Below are 19,609 nucleotides of genomic sequence, written 5' to 3'. Positions count from 1 at the left end.
ATCAATTAACGCTTCCACCACCCTCCTAAGGCAACAGCATACCTGCCGAGTATTCCGGTTTTTCCGTAAAATGTACGGGTTTTGAGTGTGTTTTACGGTTGTACGGGTGAACAATGTTTTACAGATTTTGAATATCCGCGTTTGGCTTCGCTTTCTGCGGTCAAATCGGATTTGTTTGACTTTCGATAGTAGCTGGTAATACTAGATGCAGTGTTTGAAATTCGACCGGTAAATGTATTGATCACATTGATTATCACCGTGCTTTTGTCACCTGTTCAACCTCAACTGCTACTTCATTCTCTTAGATGTTCCCAAACAAGTAGCAGGCTGTGATTCTGAAGAAAATAAATCCGTGAAAAGTAGCTGGCTGTGAATTTATATATAACAACTTTAGTAACTGCGTCGTGCTTTGTAGCAGCTGTGAAAGGCTTCGTTTATGTGTGGGTGTGAGTAACATTGGCGGTAGTTCTGAGACTCTTGGATTAGTGTGACAAATTTGTAAGCGATTCAGTATCTTTAGTGGTGTTCGTAATGAGTTCAACTAAGAAAGGACATTTTATCAGTCTTTTAGGGAGGCATATTCTGCTTAATTTCCTTGTTTTATACGATCAAGGAAAGGGTTCCCAGTGTTAAGTGTTAACAGATGAGCACTCATCAAGATGTAACTTTGTGCAAGTATTTAATTTCAGGGTTGATCATAACATATATTTGACTTGTATTAGTATTGTTTATAATCTCCCCCTTGCCATCCTTTTTCATTACGTCTCAAGATTTTGTGACGCATCCGCGTGTTGTTAAAAAATTTCCGTTTGACAATCTTCCGGATTTCTGTTTTTGAAAGTTGGCAGGTATGCAACAGTATTGATCCTCATATCAAATTCAAACTAGAAACTGAATTGAATCAAAAAATAAACTGTCTAGATTTAACTATCACTAGACACTCAGATTCCTTAAGTTATAAAATATTCAGGAAACCTACTCAGCTTTCACCATTCGCCAAGATTCAATGCATCCCCAGTCCCATAAACGAGCTACATACAATAAACTAGTTCATCGAGCTTACAGCATACCTATCCCCAAGAAAGATCTAAAGAATGAACTAAACACAATCAACGGAATTGCAAATTTCAACGGTTTCAGCAATCATTTTATAGAAGGATAATCAATAAACACAAACATCGCCCTAAAACTGCCCTCAAAAAAGAAATAAGTAAACCTCTAACATTTTCCACCTTCACGTTCAACAATGATATTTACAAGATAACCAATATCTTTAAGAAACAAGGTGTTAAAATAGCTTTCAAAACCAACAATAAGAACATGAACATTTTACACAGTACTTCACAAATCAACAAGACCAGCAGTTTTTTAAAATCAGGAGTTTATAGGATCAAATGCAATACCTGTGACAAATCATACATTGGTCAGACCAGAATAAACTTCAATATAAGATACCATGAGCACACTAACGCAATAAAATACAATAAGTTTTCAGTTATCGGCCAACACATGCAAGATTATAACCATAATTTCACCAATATCGAACAAGACATGGACATTCTTGAATTAGCAAATAAAGGTCCTTTACTCAACATTATGGAAAATTACTACATACACCTAGACCAATATTTTAACGCCAATTACAATCTTAATGAAATCTCAGAGAAACCCAACATCCTTTTTGATTTATTTATCACTTTTATCAGAAACAATAATTCAACCAACCAGAATTCAATCCTAAGTTTAATTAAACGTACTTTTCTGAAACAATCACCCTTTTTCCCACACCCTTCAGCTCTGCCTTAAATTCCCCCCTCTCCCTTCCATCCCCTCCCAAGCCACCTCCACTCTACCCAACCTGCCCCTCACCTCCCTCCCCTCCCATATTTCTCCTTCTGCCATCAGTCGCACACTACCAGCTAAGCTGCACACTCCGCCGCGCGAGGTGAGTGTCCATTCGCTTTGTTGTAATCTATTCTTCTTTCTGCATACTTGAATCAACTTTCTGCTTAAGCTGATACAGTGTATAAATCAACTCTTCACAGTTTCTTCTAGAGAGCATCATCTACACATTTGTTACTCTAACATTATACATACTTGTATACTTTTATTATGTGTGTGTCATGTTATTTTGTGTTCATTCTTAGTACCATAGCACTCGGTCCACAACCGTTATGTATAACCAGGACCTGCTGAATTCCATCTGATACACCCTGTGTCTAAAATCACACTGAAATTGGCCTACAATACAACACAGAACATCTCATTTGTACTTTTACACCCAGACTTTTTAGCATGTTACTGTACTTGTATTATATATTGCTCGCCTGTGTCACTTGCAATATTTTACTTTCATTTGCAACACTTTGAGCACCATAGCACCTTGCCTAATTCAACCACACATCATACTGTAAATTATATATTCATAAGGTTCTTACTGATTAGAAACATGTTTTAGGATTTCGTCATATATTGTGTATGTTTAAATGTGGCTGATGATGACCCTGAGTAGGGGTTGAGACTAGTCCCACGTAATGTAAATAACATTGTAAATACAGCTATGTATTGAATAGGTGGAAACCTCTCCTGTTTATAATTTATATGAACTTCTGTCCTTCGAGAACTTATACTCTTCTCTGCTAGAGTTCAGATATTTTACAGCATTCAATCCCGTTTATACAGTTTCCCATGATGGTGCTTCTGCACCACTCCATAGCTACCAGTCCCTCCTTAGAAACTACGCTGTCTAGCTTTGTCTTTCACTCCACGTTGTCTGTTAGTTCACAGAGAGTGGTGCCAAAAATCCTCCCCTGATTGAAGGATTGCATCCCTCTGTTCAGTGCTGCCATTATGATCTGGTGTAATGTTCTAAGCTACCTGTGACATGCCATAATTCATGAAATTTGGGCTGGAGGAGATTCAGAAGTGTAATAAAATTCAACATTATACACCTGTTATCCAATGCAGCTTACTGATACCATTCAAAACTTGTTTGTGAAGAAATGGTGTTTCTTTTTGATAAAAACATAAATCAAAGGCAGATCAGCAGGTTATGTTGTGTGTGATCATGGTGAACAAATCTCTCCCATATACATGCTGATAGGTCTTCAACAAATATGTAATAAAATTCCTGTACACAAAAAGACCTAATTAAAAGGGGGGCCCCTATTAAGAAATCCAAAACTATTGCCAATACAATTTGACATTTAAAAAATCAAAGAGTGGATGCATGAAATTTAATTCCATCCAGTATTACCTAAATTGAGGGCAATGCCTAAGGTACACAAAGAAGGTATACCTATTAGACCGGTCGTGAACTTCAGAAACAGTCCCACATATAAAACGGCCAAATTTATACACACCTTTTTAAAGTATTATAGATTTAATGTAGACACTAGGACAAAAAACTTCTTTTTATCGCAACATAATACCATCCATAGCTTTGGTGTTAAAGATATGTACTTGAATATCCCGATTACGGAGACTATTAACATCGGTAAAGATAACTTGACTACACACAGCTCGTTGAGTAGAGAAGAGATAGACGAATTCATCAACTTGTTAATGTTCACACTAGAAAACAACTTTTTTACTTTTAATAACATGTATAAACAAGTTAACGGGTTGGCTATGGGATCACCAGCTTCTGGCCTCCTTTCGGATATATATATGGACCACATGGAATCTAATAAAATAGTCGGTAAAATAAGAGGATTAGATTTATGGTTGAGGTTTGTTGATGACACGTTCGTTATCATTAACAAACAGGACCTCAAACCAAACGAGCTGTTAGACCCGTTAAACAACGTAAACACATAACGTTTACAATTGAATCGGAAGATAATAAAAACCTGAACTACCTAGACGTAACAGTAACTAGAGAAAATAAAAACCTTGTCTATCATGTATTCAGAAAGCCTACACATACAGATGTTATCAGGAAAGACTCAAACCACCCGGGAGAACACAAAAAAGCGGCATGTTTTAGCTTGATCAATAGAGCAGTAAAAACGCCACTAGATAAAAGTGAATTTAATAAAGAGATAAACATTATCCACGATATTGCCAGAAGAAAGGGCTACCCTACGAGCTATGTCAATAGGATAAAGAGTAAGGTCGTGAATAGACCTAACGCTCTACTTGTAAATAGGAGAGAGAAGAAGAAATTTGCTACATTCACTTATATTAATAAACAATCATATGGCTTGGTTAAACTCTATAGGAAACGCAACATCCATGTATCCTTCAGGGCCGATAATAATAATAATAATAATAATAATAATTGTTGTTGTTGTATACAAAGAATTGGTATACAGAAAACACAACATAAATTTATTGTTTCAATCAATTTTACACAATATATACATAAATGCAACTAAATTTTCTTGAAACTGGATGCACTTGTAAGCAATTAATGATGGTATTATTGTAGACTGAGAGTCTGTGGAAATATACACTTTATATACAAGAGAGTCTATATACACACGCATCTATCTCGCGGAGATAGTCTGTTAAATAAGAGAGAGTCCAAGATAGTCGAAAACTATCTGCTTTGAAGAATTACAAGTGTAACTTGCAATGAAAGTTCGTAGTAACAGAATGCTAGTAGTTGCCGTAGGCTTGTCGGGAGCTGACGTAAATATTTACAATTAGTAGAATACTAATGTTAATGTCGGAGCCTAAGTGAGGACTGTGGGATGAGTAGAATACTGGCATCGGGGCTCGACGTGGCTACAGGAAGCGGGAGGTGAGGCAGTGTCTTGAGGTGAGACCTCACAACCAGAATTTCAGTCCACCTGGTCGATACACATGTTTGAGGGATAGCCTCCATGTTTGATGTGCAGTGTAATCTGGCGTTAGACACTGTGGAGTCATCGGAATGAAGCGTCCTTTTATAGCGCTGGCTGACGTCATAAGCAAGCGCACTGCAGTACCTCGTAGAGTCTGGAAAGATCCGGGCTGCGGCGTGTTGCGGAGCTATCAGGCGCAGAGCTGAGATTGCGACGGACACACAACAATAATAATAATAAAATTTTGTTCAACTCAAATAGCGTAAACACCAGTAGTATTTACAGTAAGTCAGGAGTATATAAAGTGTCTTGCCAGAACCGCAAAAGAAAGTATGTAGGACAGTCGGGAAGGAGTGTGTCGGTACGGTATAAAGAGCATGTGAATGCACGAAGACATTCTAGATACTCTGCCATGTGCGAACACATGCACGAAAACAATCATCACTTCACTAATATTGAACGGGACATGGTTCTATTACACCCGCTAAACAAAGGTAAACAAATGAATACCCTTAAGAAATTAGAAATTTACATGTTACAAAAATTTGATAATGAAAATTGCCTTAACGAGCACATGGCAGAGGATAACCTGTTGTTTAAATTGGTGACCCAATACGCTATGAAGAGAGCAAAAGAGAAGGAAGAAAAGCGTGTAAGAGGGCAAGAATGACCTTAGAACACAGGGGCAGTACTCTCCCCTCCTCTGTCCATTCACTGCGCTTCCCACTGCAACTCCGCAATCAGTCGCCGAACAACTTCAGCCGCTTTTATATATCCTTAATAGTTACATGACAGCTTCACGTACTTCTTGTATCATTATATTGGTAAGTTTTAATAATTTTATGCGTTGTATTCTCATTTTGTTTGTTATAGTCTTCCAATTATAGTTTCTACTTACTTTTCCCTCTTACAGATCATTTTAAGCTCATATCACCTGGATGCATAACACAGCCATTAACAAGTTTTTGCACTATTTTATTTTATTCTTAACTCCAATTGAATTTTACAAGAAATCATCTGATCAAGTACACAGTGATCTAACGCCACAACAAGAACATAGTGCTCAATATTTTAATTCATACAGACTTTATTATATTGTGTTTTATCATATTTGACTGGATGGAATTAAATTCCATGCATCCACTCTTCGATTTTTAAAATGTCAAATTGTATTGGCAATAGTTTTGGATTTCTTAATGGCCCCCCCCCCCCCATTAATTATTTTTATGTACAGGAATTTTAATTTTAATTTGACTACCTGATGAAGGGAATGTATTCAGATTCTCGAAACATGTACTAGACTTATGTAAATAAATACAAATAATTAATATTTAGAATTGACTAAGCGGACCATCCACCTACATAATTGTTGTGATCCAGTCAATACGGATCAAATACCGGCCACTAGGGTCAAGATTATTAATAGGTCTTCATCGCTTATTAAAGGAGCAGTTTTTGAGAGAGAACTTCAGTCAAACCAGAAGTACTGGTTAATTAGAGAACCTAATAAACCAAAGAAAGAAATGTACAAAAGAGGAAAGGATGAAAACTTGGCAAATAGACGGAAGGAACCATACAAGTTTCATTCACGTAATGGAAAACCTAAGTGAAAGAATTGATAGGAGTAAACTAAGATGATTTGGACATATAAAGATGATTGGGGAGGGTACCAAAACAGATTATGAAGAAGGATACAAAACATATGACGGAGATGAAATTCGAGAGAGAGCGAGAGGGAGACATAGAAAAAGGCGGATCAATTCAATAAAGAGGAATGCAAGAAAAAGGAACTTGGACTGGGACTAGATGGAAGAGGAATGGTGGAAGGAGAGAGGAAGGTGGAGAAATGCCATAAATGCACCGACCTGGCAGGAGCTGGATAAGTGGAAAGGATGAGGATGATGATGAAGCATGCAGACATGTACGGAAAACATTTGTTTGGAGGATGTTACTGTGCAGGGCTGAGGGCTGGACAATAGGTAAAAAGGAAAGAGCATCTAAAGCTCTAGGAGATACAAAATTTGGTGGAAGATGATGTGAACAAACTCAACAGAAAATAAAACCAACTCAAGAGTACTGACAGTTCCCACAAATTTTCCCATGTTCAGGTCTGATTTAGATTTATTTGCTGTTGGTAACAGTAGTGAACAGTCCAATAAATTGTTTATGATCACAATATATCAAATTTCATCTCACCCCTCAGCCTCTGTATTATGTAGCATGTCCAAGACTGTAGCCAGGAAACACAACTTTATCCAAAATCTTCACTTCTACCAGATTCAGCAGTATACACTCTTTTGAGGGTCCCAGATGTAAATTTCCTTTGGCTTGGCCCACATTTTTTTAAATTGTCCTTGCCTTCTGCCTCAAACTTTTTTCAGAGAATGAAAAAGTATAACACTTTCTCGATGTGTAGGCTACAACTAATTGGTACAAAATAATGTTTTTCAGCCTTAATTGCCCTACTACTTTGCACTAAAAATGCAAGTATTCTGGACTGTGTGCTTGAAGTGGCTCCTTCAACACAGTAAGAGTGCAATTTTCTGCCAAATCCTAGTTACACAGATGGTGCATCAGAATATTTTAGAGGAAGTAGCATAATTTATTGTACGTTTACCCTTCATTTTTATTTTTATTGGATAGAACATGTAACAAATCATGTTACACTATGTCAGATTTTCCCCCTAGAAAATTGTGTTCTAACTACACTTGGTGAGCTCAATTTTTTTAAGGGTCCCAGTCATACAATTTCCAACTTGCTGTACTAATTTAAAAACTGTCTAAGCCTGAAATAAGCTAGCATAATTATACAGGACAATTCAAAATGATGGACCCGATTTCATAAATTTATTCTGTGCTAAGAACGGTAAACTCTCCAAGTTTTTTTTTCCAGTCATATTGAAAGTGTTCTATGTAAGCACCTCACGTAACACGACATACATCAAGCCGATAGTCTTATCTCCTGCCAAACCTTGTGTAGTGTGTCGCAGCCAACCTCTGCGATGGCTGCTGTGATGCGGGCACGAAGGTCATCCAATGTTAGTGGAAGAGGTGGTACGTAAACATGATCCTTTGTGAAACCCCACAAGAAGAAATCACATGGGGTTAAGTCGGGGAAACGCGGTGGCCAACGAATGAGAGTTCGATCCTCCTGAGATGCACGACCTATCCAGCGTTGTGGCAATGTCTCATTGAGGTGGCTCCGACCATTGCCATGGTAATGTGGAGGGGCACCGTCCAGTGGAAGGATGAAGTCTGCACTATCCTCTTCGAGCTGTGTCAGGAGCCATTGTTGCAGCATATCAAGAAAACATTTCCTGTCACAGTAGGTTCAATGAGGAAATAGGGTCCATAAATCTTTTCATGGGAAAGGACACAAAACACATTCTTGGGAGAATCGCGTTGGTGTTCCACGACTTGATGGGGATTAGAATTTCCCCAAATCCTTACGTTGTGTCTATTCACAGTCCAGGAAAGGTGAAAAGTCGCTTCATCACTGAAAATTACCCTTTCAGAGAACCCTTTCTCTTCCATTAATGCGAGAAAATCAGCACAGAAGGACGCTCGAGCAGCGTAATCAGTGTCATTTAAGGCCTGCACCAGTTGCAAGCGGTAGGGTTTCATTCGTAAATGTTTCCGCAGAATGCGTCAAACAGTTGCCTGTGGAAGTTCAAGTTGCCTTGCTGCCCGGTAGGTGGACTTCTGCAGACTCCGCACGAAACTGGCGCAAACTCGTTCCACTGTCTCTTCCCCGGTCGAAGGACGGCCATCAACTTTCACTTACAGATGCAGCCTGTGTCTCTGAATTTTGCATTCCACGCACGAGTGGCTTTTCCAGTCGGTGGGTCTCTTCCATACCTTGTACCGAAATGCTGTTGAACACTAATCACAGACTTGTTTACATGGTAATCAAGCACACAGAACGACTTCTGCTCTTCAGCCGCAGCCATTTTCTTTATTCACTTCCTGCACGCTCGTAACGGCTGGAAATGAAACCACGTGGGATGAAATCTAAACTCAACTAACCTTTGAGAGTTTGCCTTTCATTGCGCATATCTCAGTATGATACGTTCATTAGATTTCATAGAATAAGTTTATGAAATCGGGTCCATTTTGAATTGCCCTGTATAAGGCTATAATACAGTAAAACCTGTCTTAACCTCTCCTTAGTGGACAATTTTTCTAGGTTTGTGATAAAATCCCATGATATGAAGGAGTGTAATTCATTCCTCTTACATGGACATCCTCTATTACACGTACACCATAGCCACTACATAACTTCCATGAAACCTCTCATAAATGGACAGTAGTTTTCAAAGTAAATTTGTGTGCTGATCTTGTTCCCTGAACAGACCGTACTTCCAAGAATTGCAGCTACCAAGGTGCGACATAGGTTATATACTCTTGAAAGGCAATGCTAATCTTTGCTCTCACCCTGGCATTTCTGTTGTTTGAAATGCTCGATGATGCTGGAATTCTTACTTTCACTGTCAGGCTACTTTTAAATTGACTCATTGGCTTTTGATGTGTTCATTTATATGTTAATAAGTTGGTGTGTTTAATCATGGTTCCAAGGAAGTGTTTAAAAGAAAAGGTTGGCATAATAGAGAATGTGGTGTGCATAAACTTTCCAGAATGTTTAAGATTGGACAGACACAGGTAGCAAAAATTGTGAAAAATCAAGAGGAGTTTAAATGGCAGTAAACAGCGGATGAAACTGTTTCAAAGCGTGGTTCAATAAAATAGAGGTTGGAATGTCCTTGTGTCAGGACAAATTATATAAGCAAAGGTTTTAGAATTTGTGCCAGAATCAGGTTAAAGCCAATGGTTGACTAGAGGGATTAAAAAGTAGACTTTCATGCGAATACAGCACTTTATTTCTGTACATAACTGCTGATTAGCAAGAGTTTTTATCACGTACAGTACATGGGTTATTGGGTTCCTATCTGTTTTTAATAATACTAATAATAATAGGTAATGAGACTCTAAATACTCGTGGTGGGGTGATAAAACATTAAACATTAAGTGCACTCTAACTTGGAAATTAAGGATCGTTAATAAGAATTTCTGCACTAACCAATTAAATAACTATTTATTAGGATGAAAAACGTGATGGCGTATTTACGAACTCTGAACTTACGGAAGCAAAAGAAAGATTGAATAAAATTTAATAAACTGTACTGTTGCGCGGAGACTTGCAGTAATTTATGCCATTAGCTCACCATTTGTAGGCTGTTATCTGGAGACGATCTGTGTAGCAGCTGGTGTTTGATGGACCTCTCGTGCTGGCGTCATCATCTCGTTGTAGGTACCAGTCCTATTTCTGATTCGTGCATAGCTCACTAATTGAACAATGACTTTCCTGGCTTTAACACTTCCTACAGTATTCCGTACATAAAGTCGTAATGAGTCCTAATTTCAATAGCAAAACCACCTTGGGTTGTGTGCATAGAGAGAATACACTTGTATTGACATGATGTTGTATAGGCTTTTGGGCTTGTGCCGTGTCAAGGAAATAAGGTGAAATTCTTGACGTTTCGCAGAAAACTGTGTCATTGTTTAAGAAGCCTTTCTCAAGGACAGTCGAGAATTCTTCTGAGGACGCAGAGCACAGTTTTCTGCGAAATGACAAGAATTTCACCTTATTTTCTTGACATGGCACAAGCCCAAAAGCCTATACAATATCATGTCTGAACAGAGCTTGATAGCTGCAGTCACTTCAGCGCGGCTAGTATCCAGTATTCGGGAGATGATAGGTTCGAACCCCACTGTCGGTAGCCCTGAAAATGGTCTTCCGTGGTTTCTCATTTTCACACCAGGCAAATGCTGGGGCTGTACCTTAATTAAGGCCATGGACGCTTCCTTCCCACTCCTAGCCCTTCCCTGTCCCATCGTCGCCATAAGACCTATCTGGGTCGGTGCGACGTAAAGCAACTGGCAAGAAAAAAAAATCATTTCTGTAAGTACGGGCCATGAAAGTATTAATGGCTACACTTGTATTCTTCCGTGTTACAGAATTGTAGCGTAACTAAATACATAACAAAATTTCTCCTGTCCTGTACCAGTCAAAACTGGTCTCTCGTTGACTTTTAACTCTTGTCATCGAGATAATCAGCTCTCCATGAGAGTAATTTTGAGTAGTGCTCTAATCAGATGCAAAGTGAACTAAGTTAAGATTTTCAGCAGTTAACACCTCCGATGTCAAGACGTACAGCCCTCCTCCAATGTAATGATAGAATAGATTAGAATTGACCGATAGATGCTCTCTGGCTCTTGTCATGGACATATATAGGCTCCAAAATCTCCCTCCATATACCATATCCATCATCTTGTTCCATAACGTCCATTCACATAGGTTGAACTTTCCCGGGCAATCAAAGCGTCATCATGTAGCGAACGTCAAAAAGTAGGCATTAACAAGGCTTTAACTGTCTCTTGAGAATATGGAAGGAGTAAGGACTCTTGCAAGCTTGATGACGTCTTTTTCCTGGTAATAGGCTAAAATTAGCATGGTGTGTTCGGTCACCTGACCTCGACTACTGGAAATTTACTGCAAGCTATAAATACGAGGGATGTTGTAATACCTCACTCAAGAAGTCATTCGTTCAGAATACGTTATAGCCCTGGTACAAAGAAATGATATGATGAAGTGAAATGGATGACTAAAAACCCTATATATGAACATAATAATTAAAAATGACCTACCACTAATTAAATATATACATCTTTCCAATTAATTACACAGATAATTTTGTACATGCTGTGATGTTCCAAACATCACAACATGCTGTGCTGTAACCAGTTTATCTATTTTATTTTGCCATGCTGGTTTCTTGTTCAGGTTATATCCGATAATTTCACCTAAATATTTTAATTTTTCTACAATATTTATTTCTTGGTCTCCCAGTTTAATTTTGTTTGCAAGTGGAAGTTGAGTTAGCATAATTTCTAGGGTTTTTTTTTAAAATGAAATTTTCAAACCAACGTTTTGAGCTATTTTCTGTAAAGGTTTTATTTGTTGTTTTGTTTCCTGAATATCATTGACCAGATGAGCTAGATCATCAGCAAATCCTAGACAGTTAAAAATGTATGTTATCTTTCTGGGTTCCAGTTTTTATATTTTTCAAGTTCTTGCCCCATTCCCTCATAACGTACTCTAGTGCACGGTAAAAAGGAAGAGGTGACAGTCAATCACCTTATCTTAACAGTTATTACCAAGAATGGTTCAGAACGTTCTCCTCTGAACTTCATTTTAGAAATTGTATTATTGAAAAATATATGCATTTTCCCCCTGGATTCCTGGAAGGTAAATCATTTCAACCAGCATTGCTTTCCCATATTTTCAGTTCATTAGAATGATTATTGTGATATTACTAGTAACATTTCTGTCTACAGAATATTTCTTGACATTTTTATGATTCTTAGAATCATCCCTACTACGTTCATCAGAATATTATTGTAAACCTCTACTAAGAAGTTTACTACAGTATCTCCACTAATTTCTAACGTATTCCAATTTCGCATGCTTTCAAACCTTGATACATTTCTCCACGACAAGTAGACAGCATGATGTGGTGGTGTTGTTGAGTCATCAGTCCATAGACTGATTTGATGCAGCCTACCATGCCACCCTATCCTGTGCTAAACCTTTTCATTTCTACGTAACTGCCGCATCCTACATCTGCTCTAATCTGCTTGTCATATTCGTACCTTGGTCTACCCCCCTACCGTTCTTACCACCTACACTTCCTTTGAAAACCAACTGAACAAGTCCTGGGTGTCTTAAGATGTGTCCTATCATTCTCTCTCTTCTTCTCATCAAACTTAGCCAAATCGATCTCCTCTCGCCAATTCAATTCAGTATCTCATTTGTGATTCGCTCTATCCATCTCACCTTCAGCATTCTTCTGTAACACCACATTTCAAAAGCTTCTATTCTCTTTCTTTCTGAGCTAGTTATCGTCCATGTTTCACTTCCATACAATGCCACACTCCACACGAAAGTCTTCAAAAACATCTTTCTAATTCCTATATCAATGTTAGAAGTGAGCAAATTTCTTTTCTTAAGAAAGCTCTTCCTTGCTTGTGCTAATCTGCATTTTATGTCCTCCTTACTTCTGCCCTCGTTAGTTATTTTACTACCCAAGTAACAATATTCATCTACTTCCTTTAAGACTTCATTTCCTAATTCAATATTTCCTGCATCACCTGCCTTCGTTCGACTGCACTCCATTACTATTGTTTTGGACTTATATATTTTCATCTTGTCCTCCTTACCCAACACTTCGTCCATACCATTCAGTAGCTTCTCGAGATCTTCTGCAGTCTCAGATAAAATATCAATATCATCAGCAAATCTCAAGGTTTTGATTTCCTCTCCTTGGATTGTGATTCCCTTTCCAAATTTCTCTTTGATTTCCTTTACTGCCTGTTCTATGCAAACATTGAAAAGGAGGGGGAGACAAACTGCAGCCTTGCCTCACTCCTTTCTGGATTGCTGCTTATTTTTCAAAGCCCTCGATTCTTATCACTGCAGACTGACTTTTATACAAATTGTAGATCATTCTTCGTTCTCGGTATCTGATCCCAATCACCTTCAGAATCTGAAATAGCTTGGTCCAATCAACATTATCGAATGCCTTTTCTAGATCTACAAATGCCATGTACGTGGGCTTGTCCTTCTTGATTTGATCCTCTTCGATCAGATGTAAAGTCTGGATTGCTTCACGTGTTCCTACATTTTTTCTGAAGCCGAATTGATCTTCTCCCAACTCAGCTTCAAGTTGTTTTTCTAATCTTTTGTAAACAATGCGTGTTTAAATTTTGCAGGCATGAGATACTAAACTAATGGTGCGATAGTTTTCACAACTGTCAGCACCGGCTTTCTTGGGAATAGGTATAACAACATTCTGCCGAAAATCGGATGGGACTTCTCCTGTCTCATACATCTTACATACTAAATGGAATAACTTTGCCATGCTGGTTTCTCCTAAGACAGTCCGTGATTCAGAGGGAATGTCATCAATTCCAGGTGCCTTGTTCCTATTTAGGTCGCTCACAGCTCTGTCAAACTCTGTCTCAAAATTGGGTCTCCTATCTCATCAGCATCAACAGCCTCTTCCTGTTCCAGAACCAAATTATCTACATCTTCACCTTGATACCACTGCTGGATATGTTCCTGCCATCTTTCTGCTTTGTCTTCTTTTCCTAGAAGTGGCTTTCCATCTGAGCTCTTAATATTCTTACACCTATATTTCCTTTCTCCTAAGGTTTCTTTGATTTTCCTGTATGCAGCATCTACCTTTCCTAGGACCATACAACCTTAGACATCCTTGCCCTTCTCCTTCAGCCAGTCTTCCTCAGCTACCTTGCACTTTCTGTCCACTTCTTTCTTTAATCGCCTGTATTCTTTTCTTCCCTCTTCAGTTCTAGCATTCTTGTATTTTTGTCGTTCATCAATCAGGGGCCTATTCCACGAACAAACTTTGCAACTTTTCACTTTGCACTTTTCATTTCAGATTTTGTTCCACCATCACTTTTCAGATTTAGCTTGCAAAGTGAAAAGTGAGAAGTTAGGAATCTTTTCACTTTTCAAGCCTGTTATGTTCCTCCATTGGTACAGAAATGCAAAGTGCAAAGTAATTAAGTGAAAAGTTTTCAGAAATTTTGCAAAGAGATGATTCACTTTTCAGTTGTTAATTAACAAGTATGTACACTAGTTTCTCGGCCTAGAATTTGGTTTAGTGATATAAACATGTTACGACGAAAGCTTTTGTTATCATCAAGTGAGAACAGTGATGAAGAATCCAACAAGAGAACATACAAAGACAGGATTAATTTTCATAACCTCACTTCGACAGAATTTCGTGAGTGTTTTCGTGTTACCCCATTACAGGCTGACTACATTCTTGAAATGATTGGTCATTTATTGAAACCTGCAACAAAAAAGAAGTAAATCCCTTTCCGAAAAGGAACAAATTCTGATATGCTTACATTGGTTAGGAAATGGTGCCCAGCAGCACGGTGTGGCAGCAATGCATGGGACATCAAAATCAACTGTTTGCAGAACTGTTACTAAAGTCGTAGATGCTATAATACATGTAATATTTCCTAACATAGTACGTTGGCCTGATAATCCACATAATATAGCGACTGAATTTCTAATGAAGGGTGGCTTTCCTTCTGTGTGTGGATGTGTTGACGGTATTCTCGTTAATATTGATGCTCCTGCTGAGCACGAGGAGGTTTATGTTGATAGACATGGGCATCATTCTCTCAATATTATGGTGATTAGTGGCGCAGACTTGACCTTCTACAGTGCTAATGCTAGTTGGCCGGGTAGTGTGCACGATTCCAGGGTCTTAAGAAACACTGCCGTATGTAGACGTTTTGACTCGGGTTGGAGGCTGTTCCCAGGAGCAGTTATATTAGGTTGCAGTGCCTATGGACTAACAGAGTGGCTAATACCCCCTCTTAATAGAAATCCTGACGATGCTGTTGAGCAACGATTTAACAAGGCACATAAATCAACACGGCGTATTGTTGAGAACAGTATCGGAATTTTAAAGGAACGTTTTCTCTGCTTAAACCACTTACGATTATGTCCAACAAAAGCGGGAAAGGTGGTCTTAGCGTGTATTGCATTGCATAATATTGCACGTAAGGTTGGAAGAGAAAATGAAGATGATTTACCTACCTTGATGGATGAAAATGAAGACCCCAATCCTGGAAATGATGAGACACCCGATTTAGACGCCGTTGCTTAACTCAATTCGTTATTGAGATATTTCACTAACTGAACTGAACAATAATATCTGTTTCTATATTAATAACATTAATTTTTATTCACTATACTATATTTCTACTAATCTACATATAATAAACGTGTTACCATGAAATTTAAGTTCAAATCAATCACTCAGTACTTTAATTGGCTATGTATTCTATGTATTCGTCTGTATTATAGACAAAATTCTGCGAAGCAGATGCTGCAATGTCACTAGTAAATTCTGATGGTGGTATCTCCAATTCCCTTTACAACTTCAGTGTGTGCAATTTCCTGTAATAAATTTCCACACGGAGAAGTTCCTGCCTCAGTTTTTTTGTCATCGTATCTTCTTCAATGTTAGCAATAGGACGCGGGGAATTCGACAGCTTCCTTTTCTTTCTCCTCGGTGTATTTTCGAGGTTTTCGCCACTGGGAAGTTCAGCAGGAGTCGGTATTGGCTCCACGGTCGCTTGATCTACCGTGTAGCTTTCAGGAAGATTCAGCCCGTCTAAAACGGCCGAATCTTTCTGCAGGATGCCGAAAATAGCAGCATCCACCTCATCCAATTGTTTAACCTTCCCTCCTTCACTTCCAGTTTTCTTGGCATTATCTCTTTTTGCCTAAAAGCAAGAATTTAATGCTTCAGACGTGATATATAGGTAAGAGGAAATCATTACATATATTCTTCAGTCACTTCTACATTACAATTTTATGTAACATGCTGCATCAACATATGTGAGGTTATACGAATTGATTTAAGCGATATATTCTCGATTAATGCATTTAATGAAAACATAAATATTTACTTACTAGTGCACGACATTTCCATAATCCAGATAGATTATCCCTCGCGTTTCGGCTCTAGCTAACTGCAAAGACTAAGCTTTCTTTTGAACTTCAGTCCAAGCATATCGCTTGTCATCATGTGATGGATTATTTTTGAAGTTGCCAAAAAGAATGTCCCGTTTCTCCTTGACATCTTCTAACACCGCTAGCTTCTTGTAATTTTCTTTCATTCCCATGATCAAAACTTTAAAACTGCCGGTACCACAATTATCGTCAAATTCACCGCAAAAAATAAAGTATTAAAATCATGGAGTATTATACAGTTTGACCATGGAATAAATATGATTGGTTCACTCATACGCAAAGACTTTTCACTTTGCAAAGAAAATGAAAAGTAATACCTAGATCATGATGGAACAGAAAAAACTTTGCACTTTGCAAGATTTGAAAAGTGAAAAGTTGCAAAGTGTGTTTGTGGAACAGGCCCCAGGTCTAGTATCTCCTGAGTTATCCACTGATTCTTAGTTGATCTTTTCTTCCTTCCTAACATTTCTTCATCAGCCCTGCTGACTTCATTTTTCATGACTATCCACCCTTCCTCTATTGTTTCCTTCAGCCTTTTCATTTAGTTCTTTTGTGACATGTTCCTCGAAACAATCCCTCACACTCTTTTCTTTCAACCCATCTAGATTCCGTCTCTTTGCATTCTTTCGTTTCTTCAATTTCTTCAGCTTCAGATGGCATTTCATGACCAGCAAGTTGTGGTCAGAGTCCACGTCTGCTCCTGGAAAAGTTTTGCAATCCAACACCGGGTTTCTGAATCTCTGCCTAATCATAATGAAGTCTATTTGATACCTTCCAGTGTCTCCAGGTCTCGTCCACGTATAAATTCGTCGCTAATGATGTTTGAACCAAGTATTGGCAAGGACTAAATTATGATCAGTGCAGAATTCAACCAGCCGACTTCCTCTTTTGTTTTTTTGTCCCAATCCGAATTCTCCTACTGTATTACCTTCTCTTCCTTGGCCTACCACTGCATTCCAGTCTCCCATCACAATTAGATTCTCGTCACCTTTTACATATTGTATTAAATCTTCTCTCTCTTCATATGTTCTTTCGATTTCCTCGTCATCTGCTGAGCTAGTAGGCATATAGACCTGCACTATTGTGGTGGGCATTGGTTTGGTGTCTATATTAACAATAATTCTTTCACTATGCTGGTCATAGTAGCTTACCCGCTGCCCTATTTTCTTATTCATTATTAAACCAACTTCTGCATTTCGTCTGATTTTGTGTCGATAATTCGGTAGTCGCTTACCAAAAATCCTGTTCTTCCTGCCAACGTACCTCACTTATACCAACTACATCTAACTTTAGTCTATCCATCTCCCTTTTCAGATTCAACTAATTGACCATGATTCAAACTTCTAACATTCACGCTCTGACTTGTAGAATGTCAGTATCCATCTTCCTGATGATCGCCCCCTCTCGTGTAGTGGAGATCTGAATGGGGGACTAGTTTACCTCCGGAATATTTTACCCGGGCTGAAGCCATCATCAGTACATCATTCATACAGAGAGAGCTGCATGTCCTCGGGAGTTAGTTACGGCTGTAGTTTCCCGTTGCTTTCAGCCGTGTAGCAGTATCAACACAGCTAAGCCATGTTGAGTATTATTGCAAGGCCATATCAGTCAATCATCCAGACTGTCGCCCTTGCAACTTCCGAAAGGCTGCTACCCCCTTTCGATGAACCATTCGTTAGTCTGGTCTCTCAACAGATACCCATCCGATTTGGTTGCACCTGCGGCTCGGCTATCTGCTTCATTGGGACACACTAGCCTCCCCGCTACGACAAGGTCACATGGTTCGCTGGGGAGGGACAACATGATAATTCAAACATCTCTGACTGGAATTTGGTGTTCATGAACTAGATCTGCTTGTGATATACACCCAGGAAAAACTGCCAAGAAGATGCTGCGATCTTACATAGTCGGGAGTGCGCCATGGTTTCACGAGACCCTTCAACAATACACTTTTAATGACTGTTTATGTGATGAGTTTTTTGGAACATTCAGCACGGCAGGCGAATCATGAAACTTGAGCGTTAGGAATGGCATAGGATCAATATAGTTTTAGGGAGGTTGATAAGAAATTAATGGACACAATATAAAAGAGAAAAATTTCATTTGAAGTTGCGTATTATGGCATGTTAAGGGGAAAGGAAAACCCTGGAAGATACGAGTCTTTCTTAAAGTTTAAAGCTGAAGAGGGCAGCTGAACTCAACCTGTGGTTGCATCGATTAATTGGTGTTAAATTATTTTCTGTTGATGAGGTCTTAATCCAGTATATGAAAAATAAGATTTATTGGAAACTCCTCAAGAATATATTGCAGGTAGCCGGAAGTTCATTACTTCGACAAGCCATCGTGCCATTTTATCTGTTTATAATTGGGTAGATGATCTGAACATGAGACATAAGCAAATATGCTTTTATATGTAGATACATAGTTTCATAGGCAAATATTTGTTTCTTCCAAAATTGCTGGGAAATTTCTCCCCCACCAAAAAAAAAAAAAAATCAGACTTTGTGCATTGTAATGGTTATTTGATCATTTTATATAACAAGCAGTAACATGAGTCATCTGCCATAAAGGATCAAATATGTAGGAATATTGTGTGTGGAACACCAAAAATGACATAACAAGGAAAGCATGTTAAAGGAAACATTTTGATATTGAGAATAGAATTTATTTGGAAGTTATGATAATTGGGAAACTCATGTTAGTAGTATGAATTGTTGAAGAGTTGAGAGCAAGTTACAAACTTATACAGATTGTTTCTTAGGACTTTGTTCTCTACCAATTTCGCTGCCACAGTCTATACATCCGTCGTAATATGTAGAGCAAGATTAGTGCAGCCACTGGTTGCAACTCAAAACACTGGATCCAGTCATCATCCTTTTGAATATGAATTTGACTTTGGTGATTATTGAAGTAGCTGTACCTGCTGGACCTAGTGAGCCTTTTTCCAGATTTCCTGACTCCATTCTTCGTTTCAGTATTCATGCTGGAATTCTATATTATCATTCTGCCTCCCTGATCAATATTTCCTTTGCTTTGTCTTTTAACAGCCTCTCTCAAATTTTCCTCTGTCGATTGAGATCTTTTAAAAGTGCCCTTTTTTTTTATACTGAGCAGAGTAGACATATCATACATTTTTATTTCTGAAAATAACATAACTTTATATAATAAAATAATGTTACCG

The 19,609-nt window shown here is 38.4% G+C and overlaps 1 protein-coding gene across 2 annotated transcripts in view; it reads left to right on the top strand.

Annotated features, from left to right (window-relative positions):
• LOC136857100 (leukocyte receptor cluster member 8 homolog) overlaps positions 1–19,609 on the top strand; it is a 297,050-nt gene that overhangs the window by 197,286 nt on the left and 80,155 nt on the right. The window lies entirely within an intron of this gene.

This window comes from Anabrus simplex, chromosome 1 (genome assembly GCF_040414725.1).
Source record: "Anabrus simplex isolate iqAnaSimp1 chromosome 1, ASM4041472v1, whole genome shotgun sequence".
NCBI lineage: Eukaryota > Metazoa > Arthropoda > Insecta > Orthoptera > Tettigoniidae > Anabrus > Anabrus simplex.
The sequence above is the reverse complement of the archived record's forward strand: the minus strand, read 5'-3'. Positions and strand labels throughout refer to the sequence as shown.